The 16,294-nt window shown below is 33.5% G+C and overlaps 1 protein-coding gene across 1 annotated transcript in view; it reads left to right on the top strand.

The window, feature by feature from the left end:
- si:dkey-112m2.1 (transmembrane protein 132D) overlaps positions 1-16,294 on the top strand; it is a 337,783-nt gene that overhangs the window by 27,483 nt on the left and 294,006 nt on the right. The gene's annotated exons all lie outside the window — the stretch shown is intronic.

Genomic DNA, 16,294 nt, shown 5'->3' with positions numbered 1-16,294 from the left:
AAGTTTAATTTAGGGTTTGGGTTATGTTTGGGTTAAGTTTAGGTTAGGGTTTAGGTTAAGTTTAGCATATATTTAGGTTGGGGTTTAGGTTAAGCTTAGGTTTAGGATAAGGTATAGGTTAAGATAAGGTTAGGTTTAGTTTAGGTTAGGTTTTATGTTAAGTTTAGGTTTAGGTTAAGGTGTAGCTTAAGTTAAAATTAAGTTTTGGTTTAGGTTGAGGTGTAGGTTAAGTATAGGTTAAGGTGAAAGTGTTGTTTAATATTTAGGTTTAGGATAAGTTTAGTTTGATGTTTAGGGTTAAGTTACGTTTAGGTTTAGGTAAAGTTTAGTTTAATGTTTAATTTAACTTTAGGTGTTGGTTAAGTTTAGGTTTTTGGTTAGGGCTTATTTAAGTTTAGGTTTAGGCTGAGGTGTAGGTTACATTTAGGTTAGGTGTAGAGCTGGGCGATATAGTTATTTCTGCTGAGCACAATATTTATCTCAATGCTTTGACATGCAGACAAAATGCATCCGAAATGGCAGATTCTTAAAATCGGCTGTTAAGAATATAATCGGTCAAATCAATCAAAAAACAATAAAACATCATGATATTGGGCTGTTCTATTTTTAATGCTTTAGTTTAGGTTTAATTTGAGACATAAAAACATGCTGCTTCCTTTACTTTCAGTAACAGTTCTGAATCTCTCAGCTTGTCCAGAAATGCATGTGTAAAGCGTGTCCTTTAGGGAAGCTCTAAGTACACACAAGCACTTAGAAGCACTTCCTGTCTGTAGAGGAAGCCAAGGAGCAGTGCTAGCATTTGGGAAGCTCAGTAATCAATCAATCAACCTTTATTTTAACTCGTTTGTACATTGAGGGCAGCCCTCATTTTCAATGTAGCCGAGCATTTACAGAAACAGGGATTAACATGACAGAGAAAATAAAAGGTAAATTTCATTATTGTAAAATATCAGTAAATAAAATATAAAAATAGATAAAAAAAAATTATAATATTAATAATAATAATAATAATAATAATAATAATAATAATAATAAATAAAATAACTAAAAATAAAAAATAAAATTAATGATTATAATTAAGTATGGTTTAATCGACATAAAAACATGCTGCTTCCTTTACTTTCAGTAACAGTTCTGAATCTCTCAGCTTGTCCAGAAATGCATGTGTAAAGCGTGTTCTTTAGGGAAGGTTCAAAGTGCACAAGCACTTAGAAGCACTTCCTGTCTGTAGAGGAAGCCCAGGAGCAATGCTAGTGTTTGGGAAGCACAGTAATCAATCAATCAATCAATCAATCAATCAATCAATCAATCAATCAATCAACCTTTATTTTAACTCGGATGTACATTAAGGGCAGCCCTCATTTTCAATGTAGCCGAGCATTTACAGAAACAGGGATTGACATGACAGAGAAAATAAAAGGTAAATTTCATTATTGTAAAATATCAGTAAATAAAATATAAAAATAGATAAAAAAAAAAATAAAAAATAAAAATAATAATAATAATAATAAATAAAATAACTAAAAATAAAAAATAAAATTAATGATTATAATTAAGTATGGTTTAATTGACATAAAAACATGCTGCTTCCTTTACTTTCAGTGACAGTTCTGAATCTCTCAGCTTGTCCAGAAATGCATGTGTAAAGCGTGTTCTTTAGGGAAGGTTCAAAGTGCACAAGCACTTAGAAGCACTTCCTGTCTGTATAGGAAGCCCAGGAGCAATGCTAGTGTTTGGGAATCGCAGTAAGTGATCTGTTATTGTGGAAAGCTAAATAAAATCCAACTTGCAATGATTATATCACACGGATTAGATAAGAAATCTCATTTAAATTCCGCTTCAAACGGATGGACGGATAAATACTTAATGCGTTTTATTTTTTTTCAGCGTCTGCAGTGAAGTATGATACCGTGCACTTGCTCGAGAGTAATTAGCTTTTTTTTTCTCTCTACCTCCAACCCCATTGTCGTAGATGTGCTAGCCTCTTTCATATGTTAATCTGATTAATTTAGCCCTTGGTGAATTAGTCAGGTGAGATTTGCATCCGTGGGAGATTGACTCATCCTCTGCTCATCGTTTTGAATACGGCCAGGTAGGAAGCTAATGACCACAGCACCCAGGGCCGCACTAATGCCACACCAAATGCCCTTTTTGATATATGCTAATCCAAACAAGCAGCATAAGGGGTTTCCCTGTGGCTTATTTGCAATTACCTTCTCCATGATATTATTAACAAATTCGTTGCTTTTTTTCGTGGGTGGAAGATTGTAATGGGCATTTGGCTGAACAGCTGTCCGGCACCCGTGGTTGAAATTTGTGAGCACATGCCATGTGGTAAAATGTATTATAGGTGGCTGTGGGAGCGCTTTATCCTTGTAAATTAGCATCTAAATGAGAATTAATGAGGCTGCTGGATGGGGAACTAAATTGTCTGTGCTTTTTCTATAAGCGCAGTATATGCTTTTTATTCAGACTAATGCCAGGTTCACGGTTGTGCTGTAATTGTGAGTTCTTTAATCTGAGAAACTTTCACACTACATCACTGATTGGTATTGGTGTAGGAACTGGGAGGAGAGGGGTATAATAATACCAGAAATAGGTGGATTTGTTCCCCCAAAAAATTATACCACAGAAAAAGCAGAAATTGTTTTAAAATAAACTTTTATTTTGAAAGCCTGCCTAAATGTGCACCCCCGCCAGGAAAAGCACCCACTTCCAGGAGAGGCTGCAGATAGATAGATAGAGCACCAGCAGCACCAACACAATACAATAAGAAACATAATAACATGAAATAAAAAAATAACACAGAAGAATATAATATATATATATATATATATATATATATATATATATATATATATATATATATATATATATATATATAAGGGCATAAAAACTTTCTATACAAGGTAAGAATCTATCTGTAAACAGATTAGTGCAGTAGATGTTGCTAATGGTCATTATATAGACCATTATATGTAACAAATATAGTTCTAAAAAGTGAAGATGTGAATACCCAATCATGAGTAAAGTGTACTTAAATGTAAGTGAGGTTAGGTGACGTTTCTTTTTCCCTATTTTTTATGAGTCAGCATAGCCTAGAACAGTATCTTGGGTATTTCTATTGTCTAAGTAAAGTTAAAGCTAAGAAGACCTTGGTGCACGCTCCCGAGAGAGGGTGCTTTTCTTGGCGGGGTCAAGGCTTTACACACGAGATCAGTGATGAAATCAATGAATCACAGCAATAACTATAAACCAATATGCTGCAATAAAAATGACTTCTGAATAATGTCTTCTTCTGCTAACAGACTGGGAGAATTTGGGTTATCTAACATTTTTATATTAACCGCTGCCAAAAATCTCTAAAAAACGTAAAGTTACATTCTTTTAATAAAAGAACCCCATCATAAGAAGTGCCCTCAGTAGAACAAATTAAAAACACAGGACTCAGCCCTGCTGAGTTTTTTTTTAAAAGAGTGCAGAAAATGTAAATATACAACAGAATTGACATGCCAATACATATTATTATTATTATTATTATTATTATTAATAATAATAATAATAATAATAATAATTATATGCTGTTTATTATATTAAATATTAGGTGATTACTTATCAGCTTGTGTCATATATAAATAATTTAGACATTGCACGCATATTTGTTTTTAAATAACATTAAATGTAATGTGGAGTTACGTGTTTAGGTTATAAAGTGACCTTTGGTTGGATTTAACTAATAACAATAATACAAAAATAATAATAAATAAAAACTACTACTACTAATACTAATAATAATACTACTACTACTACTACTAATAATAATAATAAGAAGAAGAAGAAGAAGAAGAAGAAGAAGAAACAGATTTTTAGATTACAGATTATACACTCTTGCTGATAAGCGACACGGGGTCACAAATTACACAATTTCTGAAAATCACAGACTTTCCTGGCTGCTCTCCAGAAACACGTTCATCACGAGAACACACCAGAACTAAAAACACACACAAGAACTAGTGATGCCAAACCAGAGAATCTCTGTAGAGGAGAATACGCACTTAAAGTGAGTCCAACATGAACGGGTTCATATAAAGCAACTGAATAAAATCTGATCAGTTTTATACTGAAACATGTACTTATGTCCTTAAAACAGAACTATATCAAATGTTTCAGCACTGCAGACTTTTTTTTAATCTTTTTTTTAATCATTTTTTATCATTTTAAACTCCAGTTATTAACCTTTTGTGCTCTACCTGTATCTCCAGGATCAGCTCGTCAACCGCGCAGCTCACAGTAGCAGTAATGCTATTGATTTACAGTGTAATTCACAGCGCCTGTGTTACCGAGATAGCGATGAACGTCTGACTGTTGGCGTCTGTCTAGGTTGTATTCAGTCAGTGGAGCTCCTGTGCTTTATGTTGCCAAGATAGCAATACTAGATATATTCACATGCACTGCTTTTATTTAAATGAGGCAGGTGGAAGGAAGGCAAGAAATTCCACATGTTCCTGTGTAGCTTTTTTGGGTTTAAAAATCATAAAAAGAAAGAAAACAAATTAAATGAGAATAGGTGTGTCCAAACTTTTGACTGGTACTGAACATATTGCTATCCCTTGACTTTTGGCATGTGTATGTGTAAATATGTGATTTAGTTACTATTAAAAATTTCAGAAAATGCTTCATTATATGCATATAAAATATAAAGTAGGGCTGCACCATATTGGAAACAAATTACATTGTAATACTGTGGTGCTTTGCGATATGTATATTTATACACAGCAATATTAAAAAAATAATTTCATTTTTATCATATTCTCCATAATTAAATGCTCTAATATGCTACTGTTTTAATATTGTGCCCCTAGAAGCCAAAACAAATCAAAATCATAATATTTGTCAGATATTTTCTTCCTCTGTTAGCTGTGTTTTTCTTTCTTTAAGAAATGAGAATTGTGCAGCTTTTCTTTTTATAAAAAGCCACTAAAAGCATAAATATTTGAATTAACTCTGCTTTATGCTTAATTGCAAGTCCTGTGATGAGACTATTGCTCATGTGTACATTGCGATGATGATGATGATGATGCTAAAATAATATAACCTGTTGTGTAGCACTGATCTGAGATACAGGTGTTGGAGAATGAAACTGAAACACCTGGTTTTAGAGCACAATAATTGATTGTGGTGACGGACAGTTCTGGTGGAAACAGGAGAGTTGAGGTGCACATTGAATTCTGCGTGATTTGTTCAGCCGTGGTTTTATGTTTTTTGGATACAGTCCGGGTTAGCACCCGAACATCCCTTTCAGACAGCTTCCTCTTACAGCGTCCACAGTTAATCCTGTTGGATGTGGTTGGTCCTTCTTGGTGGTATGCTGACATTACCCTGGATACCGTGGCTCTTGATGCATCTCAAAGACTTGCTGTCTTGGTCACAGATGCTCCAGCAAGACGTGCACCAACAATTTGTCCTCTTTTGAACTCTGGTATGTCTCCCATAATGTTGTGTGCATTGCAATATTTAGAGCAGAACTGTGCTCTTACCCTGATAATTGAACCTTCACACTCTGCTCTTACTGGTGCAATGTGCAATTAATGAAGATTGAACACCAGGCTGCTCCAATTTAGCCATGAAACCTAAAATCCCACACTAAAATGACAGGTGTTTCAGTTTCATTGTCCGACCCCTGTATATTGCTGTTGATTGTAAGTAAATTTAATGTTGTTTTAAAGGCAGTCGGTCTCCTGACCTCAGAGCAGTGGACAGTAGATGTAGGAACATTGTTCAGAGGATTGGATTTCATTCAGCCAGAAGAGAAACCACTGATACTCTGAATAACAAACAGCTCTCCAGCAGCTCTCCCAGAGGAACTGGAGCTATAGATCTATCCTCCAGAGAATACAGATACACAGTGTTCCCAGCTCAGGGCTGGAGGGCTTTATATATATATATATATATAGCTCTGGAAAAATTAAGAGATCGCTTCAGTTTCTGAATCAGTTCTCTGATTTTACTATTTATAGGTTTATGTTTGAGTAAAATGAACATTGTTGTTTTATTCTATAAACTACAGACAACATTTCTCCCAAATTACAAATAAAAATATTCTCATTTAGAGCATTTATTTACAGAAAATGAGAAATGACTGAAATAACAAAAAAAATATGCAGAGCTTTCAGACCTCAAATAATGCCATGAAAACAAGTTCATATTCATAAAGTTTAAAGAGTTCAGAAATAATCAATATTTGGTGGAATAACTCTGGTGTTTAATCCCAGTTTTTTTCATGCATCTTGGCATCATGTTCTCCTCCACCAGTCTTACACACTGCTTTTGGATAACTTTATGCTGCTTTACTCCTGGTGCAAAAATTCAAGCAGTTCAGTTTGGTGGTTTGATGGTTTGTGATCATCCATCTTCCTTTTGATTATATTCCACAGGTTTTCAATTTGGTAAAATCAAAGAAACTCATCATTTTTAGTGTTTTTTGTGTTTTATTTTTTTTATATTGGCAAGTATATTGTAATTACAAAATACACCTGGAAATATTGTAAAATTATTATTTTAGGGCTGTATCGCCCACCTCTGCTACTGGCGTTGGTTGGAAAGGTGATTTAAAGGAGAACTCTGGTGTAAAATGGACTTTTGTTGAGGTAAATCATGATAAAAAGTTCTTACCTTTGTTGAATAGCCCTCCTCCGCTCTCCCACAGCTTTCTAAAGAGCCAGCATATTTTGCCCCAAAAAAACGCTTTTTACACCGTTATCCAGCTCAAAGTAGCTCCACACCTCCATACTAGAATCCAAGAGGAGAGCCCTGATATTTAATACGAGGCATTAATAACTTAAAAAGTGCTTAAAAAGAAGCTTATTTAAAAAAACAAAAAACACTGATTACATCCTATAACGCTACTAGCTTCAGCTCCGAGCGCCGCCATCACTGTACTGATAATGACAAAGCTAGACATATATATATACATAGACTCCACATAGTCTGCCTCCTAGTGCCGGCTGCTATGCTATGCAGAGTCTATGTATATATATATATATATATATATATATATATATATATATATATATATATATATATATATATATGTCTATGTCATTATCAGCATTTTTTTAAAGTTATTAATGCCTCGTTTTAAATGTCAGGGCTCTACAGATTCTACCAAATGAGGTGTGGAGCTACTTTGAGCTGGATAACGGTGTAAAAAGTGATTTATCTTCAGGGTAAATGATGTCCCGTATCTCCCCGAACTTTTTTATCATGTTTTACTACGACAAAAGTCCATTTTACACCAGATTTCTCTGATGGTGATAGGCTGAATGGTGATAGGCTGTTGAATCCGGGGTGGCGGGGGGTTTTGGGGGGGCGTGGGCATGGACTGCATGCCTGCTTTGCTTTGTGAGCCGGTGACACTGACTCTCCTGAGCACTGAAATCCTGGCGTCTCCATTGAAATGTATCAGACGGGCCGGGAGCGGCGAATGAAAGGGATGGAGGCGATAGGCCGTCCCGGGGGATTAGCGCCCGGCGCTGCTCCACAGGCCCTGAATGAGGAGACAGACAGGTAGCACAGGGCTGAGCTCAGTTCGCTCTGACTCCTGCTGCGGTCGTCAGCCGGGCAGAAACAGCATCCTGCTGAGAGACGAGGAGACGACGCTGATTTAAAGAGGCGTGAAGGATGAGCGCAAATTATGGCCGCATCAATCAAATACACTCTCTACTAATATAGCTAATGTGTTTTAAATCATCAGACACTGATACCAGTGCTTAAATAGGATACGAGTGTTTTATAACAGTGAAGATGTTATGATTTTTCACACATTTGTAAATTTTGAGATCTTGGTTTGGACATTTTCTGTAAAGTTCTGTGTGTTTAAAAGTAAAGGAGCTCAGAAGGGTTCAATCAAATAAATAAAAGACCAGAGGTGGAAAAAGTACTGAAAAAAAATTGTAATTAAGTATAAGTACCTGTACTTTGCTAAAATTCTACTCAGTTCATCTAAAAATCTACTCAAGTAAAAAAGTACTCAATTTAAAATGTACTTTGAGTAAAAGTTACATAGTTACTTTTAATTATTTGATGTAAAAAAGTAAAAATAAATCATAAATTAAATGGTTTTTAATAAATTATTATTCCACATAATAAATTGGGATTTTTCAGGCAGTATTTGTTTAGACCAAACCATAAAACATTTTTTAAGAATAAGTGGTATAGGTTTCTATGATCCATTTATTTCTTTACTGTTAAAAAGTTATGGTCATATTAGTGCTGGACGATATGGCCAAAATTCATATCACGATATATTCCTTAATTTCGGTCGATACGATATAATTCCGATATCGATATAAATACTTAGAAGGCCTCAGAAAACTGCTAAGAATCCCTGCAAGGGAAATATGTACCTACTAGGGGTGGGCGATATGGCCCTAAAATAATATCACAATATTTCATGGTATTATCGCGATAACGATACTCTTGGCGATATGACAAAAAAACAAAAAACTTTTTTATTATTGTATACGATATGATATTGCACACCTTTAAGATATAAAAAAAAACAATAATTTCAGCAGATTTATAACAGAAGTCAATATTTGAGAATTACATGATACTAATAATAATAATGCACTCCAAATATCTCCATATATCCAGTATTAAAGTAAAATAAATGACACTTTACAGATATAATCTGTCTCTAGTAGATATTTAATAGGAAATTAGAAATGTGTGAGTTTTTCCTTTTGCTTAAAACAGCAAAAAAATTAGTACCCTGATGTGATAATTAGGGATGAGTGATGTGGCACGATATTTCAGAGTATAATATCCTGATATATGATATGGCACACCCCTAGTACCTACTACTGTCTACTTAATTTAAGTCTTTGAAACCTCCTTTCACGAAAACATTATAATACTTAAGAAATAAACAATAGTCAAGATAAATCAATGCTCAATTTTATTTGCATATAGCAAAATAAAAACATGACATCCCTATCAAACATAAGCCAATATAACTATTACCAATAAAAAATAACTTAAAATTAGGATAGAAGCAGAACTTCTTAGTATTTTGTAAACAAATTTAACAGATCAAAACAAAAGTGTTCCAACTAGGATAAAGAACACAAGAAGCCTTTATACACATAAAAGCAACAAGATTTCCCCGTCAAATAAACAAATCTATAGGCTTTATCAACTATAAATAACTTAGTTACAATATAAGCTACAAAAGTGCTTCAGCCAAAATACAACTCTTTATAAACATAAAAGGAACATGATATCCCCGTCAAATAAACAAACCTAAAGGATTCATAAACTTTAAATAACTTAAATAACTTACAACATAAGCTATAAAAGTGCTTCAGCCAGTATAAGGAAAATATTGTATGTAGTGGAACTGATTGAGGTGGTGGAACAGATTAGATGTTTTAACGTTACCGCTGCTGGTCGGCTCCACTCTCCGGCACAATTTGCAGCAAACTGAAGTTTAGCAGACCTTCCGAGAGTCGAACCAAATCCTCACCACTGAATTAGACCTCCCTCCTTCAATTAATCACTTGTGGAAGCGGCAGGGGCATTCATTTTGCATCAAAAATGTCCCGCGCTGGGAGCCAAGAGGACCCGCGGCTGACAAAGAGGACCCGCAACTGACCGCTGACCGAGCGGACCCGTGGGCGGACCGAGCGAACCCGTAGGCGGACCGAGCGAACCCGTAGGCGGACCGAGCGAACCCGTGGGCGGACCCGAGGCTAGGCTAGGCTCGGTTCCGTTCCGTTCCACTCCAGCGCGGAACATTTCAGATGCAAACCGAGCCTACCTTAACCTTGGATCCGCTCGTGCCGGCTCCGTTTGGCTCCAGCGCGAGGCATTTTAGATGCGTAGCGGACCCGAGCCTAGCCTAGCCTAGCCAAATCTAGCCTAGCCTAGCCTATCTGGCTACGTGCCTATGTGATTACGTCATCACGTACAGAGATAGTCCAGCTACGGAAGCTGATTGTGTTCAGCTGTGCGGCGAGCTGACGCCAGTAAATCGCATGTCCGTGACAGATCTGTAAATAATACATATCGATATACCACAAAAATGATATCACCGTTATTGAAACATTTCTTATCGCGATAAATACCGATATCGAATTATTGTCCAGGCCTAGGTCATATATATGACTATAAACCGTATTTTTACAGTTTTGCAGTTCATCATTATTTTTTATTTTATTTATTTATTTTTTTGCTATGCTTAAACTGCTATTTACATGTTTTTTTTATTAACATTCAAGCAGATTGTTTAATGATAAAAATACTTACCGCCACATGCTTTCGCAGGTTTGATGTGAAAGTTTTGAATGCTAAGAGCTCAATTAATTGTCATTAATTCAGACAATTTATTTGTTATTCAGTAACGGGGAGTTTTTCAATGTAGTGAAATAAATTACTTGTGTCAAAATCAGCTTGAGGAAAAGTAAAATTACCTATTTTAAAAACTACTTTAAAAATTACAAATTACTCAGAAAATCTACTCAATTACAGTAATGTGAGTAAATGTAATTCATTACTTTTCACCTCTGGTTCAGACTAATAAAATAAATATATAGTTATGTAGAAAGAAGGGCTGTCAAAGCCTTTAAAGCATTAGCGCTCGCAATTAATGTGGAATCAGTAACGTGTTATTATTTTTTAACACAATTATTAATTACACCACCAAGTTTGACCCCAATTTCCGTTGTAATGTGTATATTTAATAGCTGGTTTCGATCTGACCCAGTTATCAAATATACTTATATTTATTTGAGCTAAACTGCTGATAAAGTGCAGTTTAATTTCATATATTAGTCAGATAATATACTGCCATGAACAAACGCTGTTTCTGCTGCTCCACCATGCTGTTTACACACTGTGCGCGGTATCTGCAGCGTTCACTGCTCCCTCCATTGAAAACACTGTGTTTAAAAGCACAGCGGCAAATTGTTATTAGAGTTCTGTGTTAAAGCAGCTTCACACTGCACAGATATACAAATAAACTCACTGAAACACAGAATCTTTTCACTATGTTTACTTATATTTACTTTCGTACTCCCGCGCCAGACAGCTCTGACCAATCAGAGGAGACTCTGATGTGCTCGTGTGGTTTGCATTGGTGCATTTTGGTGTGTTTTTAGATTTATGTCTGTGTGAAAACAAACCAAACAGAGGGAGAAACTGAAGCAACTACAGGTGTGAAAACGCTCTTTTATACTCAGCTAATTAAGATATAATTCAGAAATCTGAATTACAATCAAGCTAAGATGTTTATAATAAAAACATAATATAAAAACAGTTTCCTCTATCCAGTTTATCATGCATTTTTTATTCCAGTGCCACACGTTACAGCTTTATCTCCCCTCAAACATGCAAGTAAATACTAGTATTTTAAGTAACACAACTGATATAAATAGAATTGCATTTTACATTTTTTTTGCATTTATTCTTTTACTTACATTTAAATATCTACTATAAAAACTTAAGAAGAACAAGTGTGATTAATCACAGTTAATCACAGAATATTGTTGTGATTAATTGGATTAAATTAAAAGTCTGAAAGGTGATATATATATATATATATATATATATATAGGTGTGGAAATTTGCTAGCCATTCCCTGAGGTAAAACCTCACAATATATTCACATCTGGATATCTGACGACTTGTGACATCACATTGTATAGATGCTGTCTTAAAGTAGCTTTACTGAAATCAGCAATAAGAAAAAATATAAGCAATACATAAAACATATATCCCCCAGTGAACTCGGGGAACTCTCTCAAAGCTACATAAAGAAACCCTTGGAGAATCCAATGCTCTCAAGGGAGGACCCATCCTCCTCAGGTCAAAACTGCCTATACATTATTAATACAAATCAATGGAGCACCAATACTGAGGGTTATTGTTATGCTCAGATAGGCCTGTCATAATAACTGCTTTATTTCTGACAGTACAAACAATGTATAGTCCCAAAAATATTTGTGATAAACGAAAAAAAAAAAATTGTTTTTATTTTTAGACCATTTTATCCCACGGATATGGATATAAAAATAATATAATGATTTATAATGAATTAGCTGTTAGTCCTGAAGAAATATCAACAACAAGACAACATAATCTGCTGTTAACTGTCTTTTATTTATTATTTTATTCAGTGTCCACTTTAAAGATTAAACTAAACTTTAGTGAACTAATTTAAGCCCACTAAAAAAAGAGTTTACTAAAAGAAAGGATTGATTCAGTAAAAATAAATGAAGTAAAGTTTACTAAAAGAAAGGATTGATTCAGTAAAAATAAATGAAGTAAAGTTTACTAAAAGAAAGGATTGATTCAGTAAAAATAAATGAAGTAAAGTTTAGTAAAAGAAAGGATTGATTCAGTAAAAATAAATGAAGTAAAGTTTACTAAAAGAAAGGATTGATTCAGTAAAAATAAATGAAGTAAAGTTTATAAAAGAAAGGATTGATTCAGTAAAAATAAATGAAGTAAAGTTTACTAAAAGAAAGGATTGATTCAGTAAAAATAAATGAAGTAAAGTTTAGTAAAAGAAAGGATTGATTCAGTAAAAATAAATGAAGTAAAGTTTACTAAAAGAAAGGATTGATTCAGTAAAAATAAATGAAGTAAAGTTTATAAAAGAAAGGATTGATTCAGTAAAAATAAATGAAGTAAAGTTTACTAAAAGAAAGGATTGATTCAGTAAAAATAAATGAAGTAAAGTTTACTAAAAGAAAGGATTGATTCAGTAATAATAAATGAAGTAAAGTTTAATAAAAGAAAGGATTGATTCAGTAATTATAAATGAAGTAAAGTTTAATAAAAGAAAGGATTGATTCAGTAAAAATAAATGAAGTAAAGTTTACTAAAAGAAAGGATTGATTCAGTAAAAATAAATGAAGTAAAGTTTACTAAAAGAAAGGATTGATTCAGTAAAAATAAATGAAGTAAAGTTTACTAAAAGAAAGGATTGATTCAGTAAAAATAAATGAAGTAAAGTTTACTAAAAGAAAGGATTGATTCAGTAAAAATAAATGAAGTAAAGTTTAATAAAAGAAAGGATTGATTCAGTAAAATAAATGAAGTAAAGTTTACTAAAAGAAAGGATTGATTCAGTAAAATAAATGAAGTAAAGTTTACTAAAAGAAAGGATTGACTGAAGTTCAGTTCACTTATTTACTCTGTGTAACTTTTTATTTAAGTCTTGAAACCGAGTTGAAGTTACTTAAATTTACATGAAATTAAATTTACTGAAAAAAAGCAAATGCAGAAAGTTGCGTAACTTTTTAAAAGTCAATTTTATGCATTATTTTTTATAATGTAAAGCGTGAAAGTAGCCTTATAAAACCGTATTATTACTGCTTTTTAAAATGAAATATCATTAATATTGAGCTAAATTAAGAGCACAGTGTATGACTGTACCTCTACAAGCACTCCAGTTTATCATTTGGCTCCTTCAGAAAATGAGTTTCCCCCTGATCTACATTAATGACCACAAGTCCTCTGAATTCTGGGAGCTGGTAGGAGTTCGGCTCCCTGTGACCTGAGTAATCATGATGGCTCAGAATAGGAAATGAGGTCTCGCAGTTACTCAGATCAAACTGCAGCAGTTTCAGCTAGTTATATTTATTAGGTTTCCTGTTGGAACATCTCGACTGTGGTTCGTTGGAAAAGTTCAGCCTTAAAAAAAGCAATGATTTTCTTACCAACGTTCATATAATGTGCAGGATTTAAGGAGAATTTCTCATTTTATTAAAAAAAGCATATTACATTATATTAACATTATTTCTAAATGCTGTTCCACACAGAAACCATAAAAAATCTTTTGTGTATATATTATAGATATAATAGATAGATAGATATTTATATTAATATATACAACTCTGGACAAAATGAACAGACCACTTCTTCAGTTTCTGAATCAGTTTCTCTGATTTTGCTATTTAAAGGTTTATGTTTGAGTAAAATGAACATTGTTGTTTTATTCTATAAACTACAGACAACATTTCTCCCAAATTACAAATAAAAATATTCTCATTTAGAGCATTTATTTACAGAAAATGAGAAATGGCTGAAATAACAAAAAAGATGCAGAGCTTTCAGACCTCAAATAATGTAAAGAAAACAAGTTCATATTCATAAAGTTTTAAGAGTTCAGAAATAATCAATATTTGGTGGAATAACCCTGGTTGGTCTTTAATCACAGTTTTTTTTTCATGCATCTTGGCATCATGTTCTCCTCCACCAGTCTTACACACTGCTTTTGGATAACTTTATGCTGCTTCACTCCTGGTGCAAAAATTCATCCATCTTCCTCTTGATTATATTCATATATTAGTTTTCAATTCAGTAAAATCAAAGAAACTCATAATTTTTAAGTGCTCTTTTATTTTTTTCCAGAGCTGTATATCACAATAACAGAACAAATATGCATTTTATCTATAAGGTATAATTATATTTATTTGATTTTCTGTAGGGACATCTTGACAGTGCAATAGTCCAGCCTTAAAAAAAATATATATATGATGATTTTCTTACAAATGTCCATATAATGTGCAGGATTAAAGAAAAAAAAAATCCCTATTACATTATATTAACATCTGTTTGTGGTTTTGGAGAGAATATATACTGTATAAACTTTATTTTTTTATATTATTCAGCTCACCAAATGATACAATATGAGTTTACAAATATGTTTTACACTACGCCCACTCTGTTGTATATATTTAAGGATGCTTATTGTAGTTTATGTAACACAACAGCAGTTGGTGCAGTCTGCACTTACACTACATACATATGCTTTTGTTTTTATTTCTCACTGTTACTTTCATTTGTTCTAATGTTTCTCTGGAGAAAAAAAAAACACTTAAAAATGATGAGTTTGTTTGATTTTACCAAATTGAAAACCTTGAATTTTTGCACCAGGAGTAAAGCAGCATAAAGTTATCCAAAAGCAGTGTGTAAGACTGGTGGAGGAGGAGAACATGATGCCAAGATGCATGAAAAAATCTGTGATTAAAAAAGGTCTGAAAGCTCTGCATCTTTGTTGTTATTTCAGTCATTTATCATTTTCTGTAAATAAATGCTCTAAATGAGAATATTTTTATTTGTAATTTGGGAGAAATGTTGTCTGTAGTTTATAGAATAAAACAACAATGTTCATTTTACTCAAACATAAACCTATAAATAGCATTTTAACATTAATATAATGATAATATAACAGCATTATAATGCAGTTAAACCCCTTTAAAGATCAGATTTTTATGAATCTGAACTCCTTTAACACAGATACATTAAAATGCACACAGTGTGTCTGAGGCTAATAGGATATTATATTACTGGATATTAAAAGTTTCTATTTGTGAACTTCCGTTTGTGTTATATGTCATGTTCAGCTGGATCAATAAGACTCTTTAGGGTGGAAGTAACCAGACTGATCCAGCTCTGTCGTTCAGTCATTAATAAAAGGATAACAGGCGACGCAGCGGCTGATTTTTATTTTTTTACTTTGGCAGTGTGTAATAGGTTCTCAGTCGTGTCTCTGTGCTCATCTGAGCGTGAATATAAAAGTGAAATTGCATTACGCATGCTAATTTTCATCTCACCTCTGCTTTCAGCTGAGGCTGGATGAGAAGCGGGATTTTTTTGACCTCATACATGACCACTTTATCTCTATTACAAAAATTAATTATAATTATGAGTTCAGATACGTAGAGTTTTTGTACGACTTCAATTAAATAACCTTTATTATATCATACAAAAGAAGCGAGGACAAGTTACTATGATGCACCTAACTCTTAATCTCTAAATCCTGAGTCTCAAAGTCTCAAATCTTAACACTTAAATCCAGAGTCAAGTCTCAGGTCTTAATGCTAAAGTCCAGACTTAAATGCGAAGTTTTTGTCCTAAGTCAAGTCTCAAGTCTTGCTACTTAAATCCAGAGTAAAGTCTCATGTCTTGACACTCAAGTCAAGTCCCATATCTTAATATTTAAATCCCTAATCAAGTCTCAAGTAAATACACACAAGAGTTGAGTCACGTCTCAAGTCTTGACGCTTAAGTCAAGTCTAAAGTCCCAAGTCTCTACACTTTAATCCAGAGTCAAGTCAATACATGCAAATCTCAAGTCAGGTCCTAAGTCTCATGGCAATACGTGCAAGTCTCAAGTCTTGAAATCCTGAGACAAGTCCCAAGTGTTGAAACTTGACTTGAGACTTAAGTGTTAAATCTTGACACTCAAGTCTCAAGTCTTAACGCTTTAATCCAAAGTCAAGTT

Source organism: Astyanax mexicanus, chromosome 17 (assembly GCF_023375975.1).
Source record: "Astyanax mexicanus isolate ESR-SI-001 chromosome 17, AstMex3_surface, whole genome shotgun sequence".
Taxonomy (NCBI): Eukaryota; Metazoa; Chordata; class Actinopteri; order Characiformes; family Acestrorhamphidae; genus Astyanax; species Astyanax mexicanus.
This window is presented reverse-complemented; position numbering and strand designations above follow the sequence as displayed.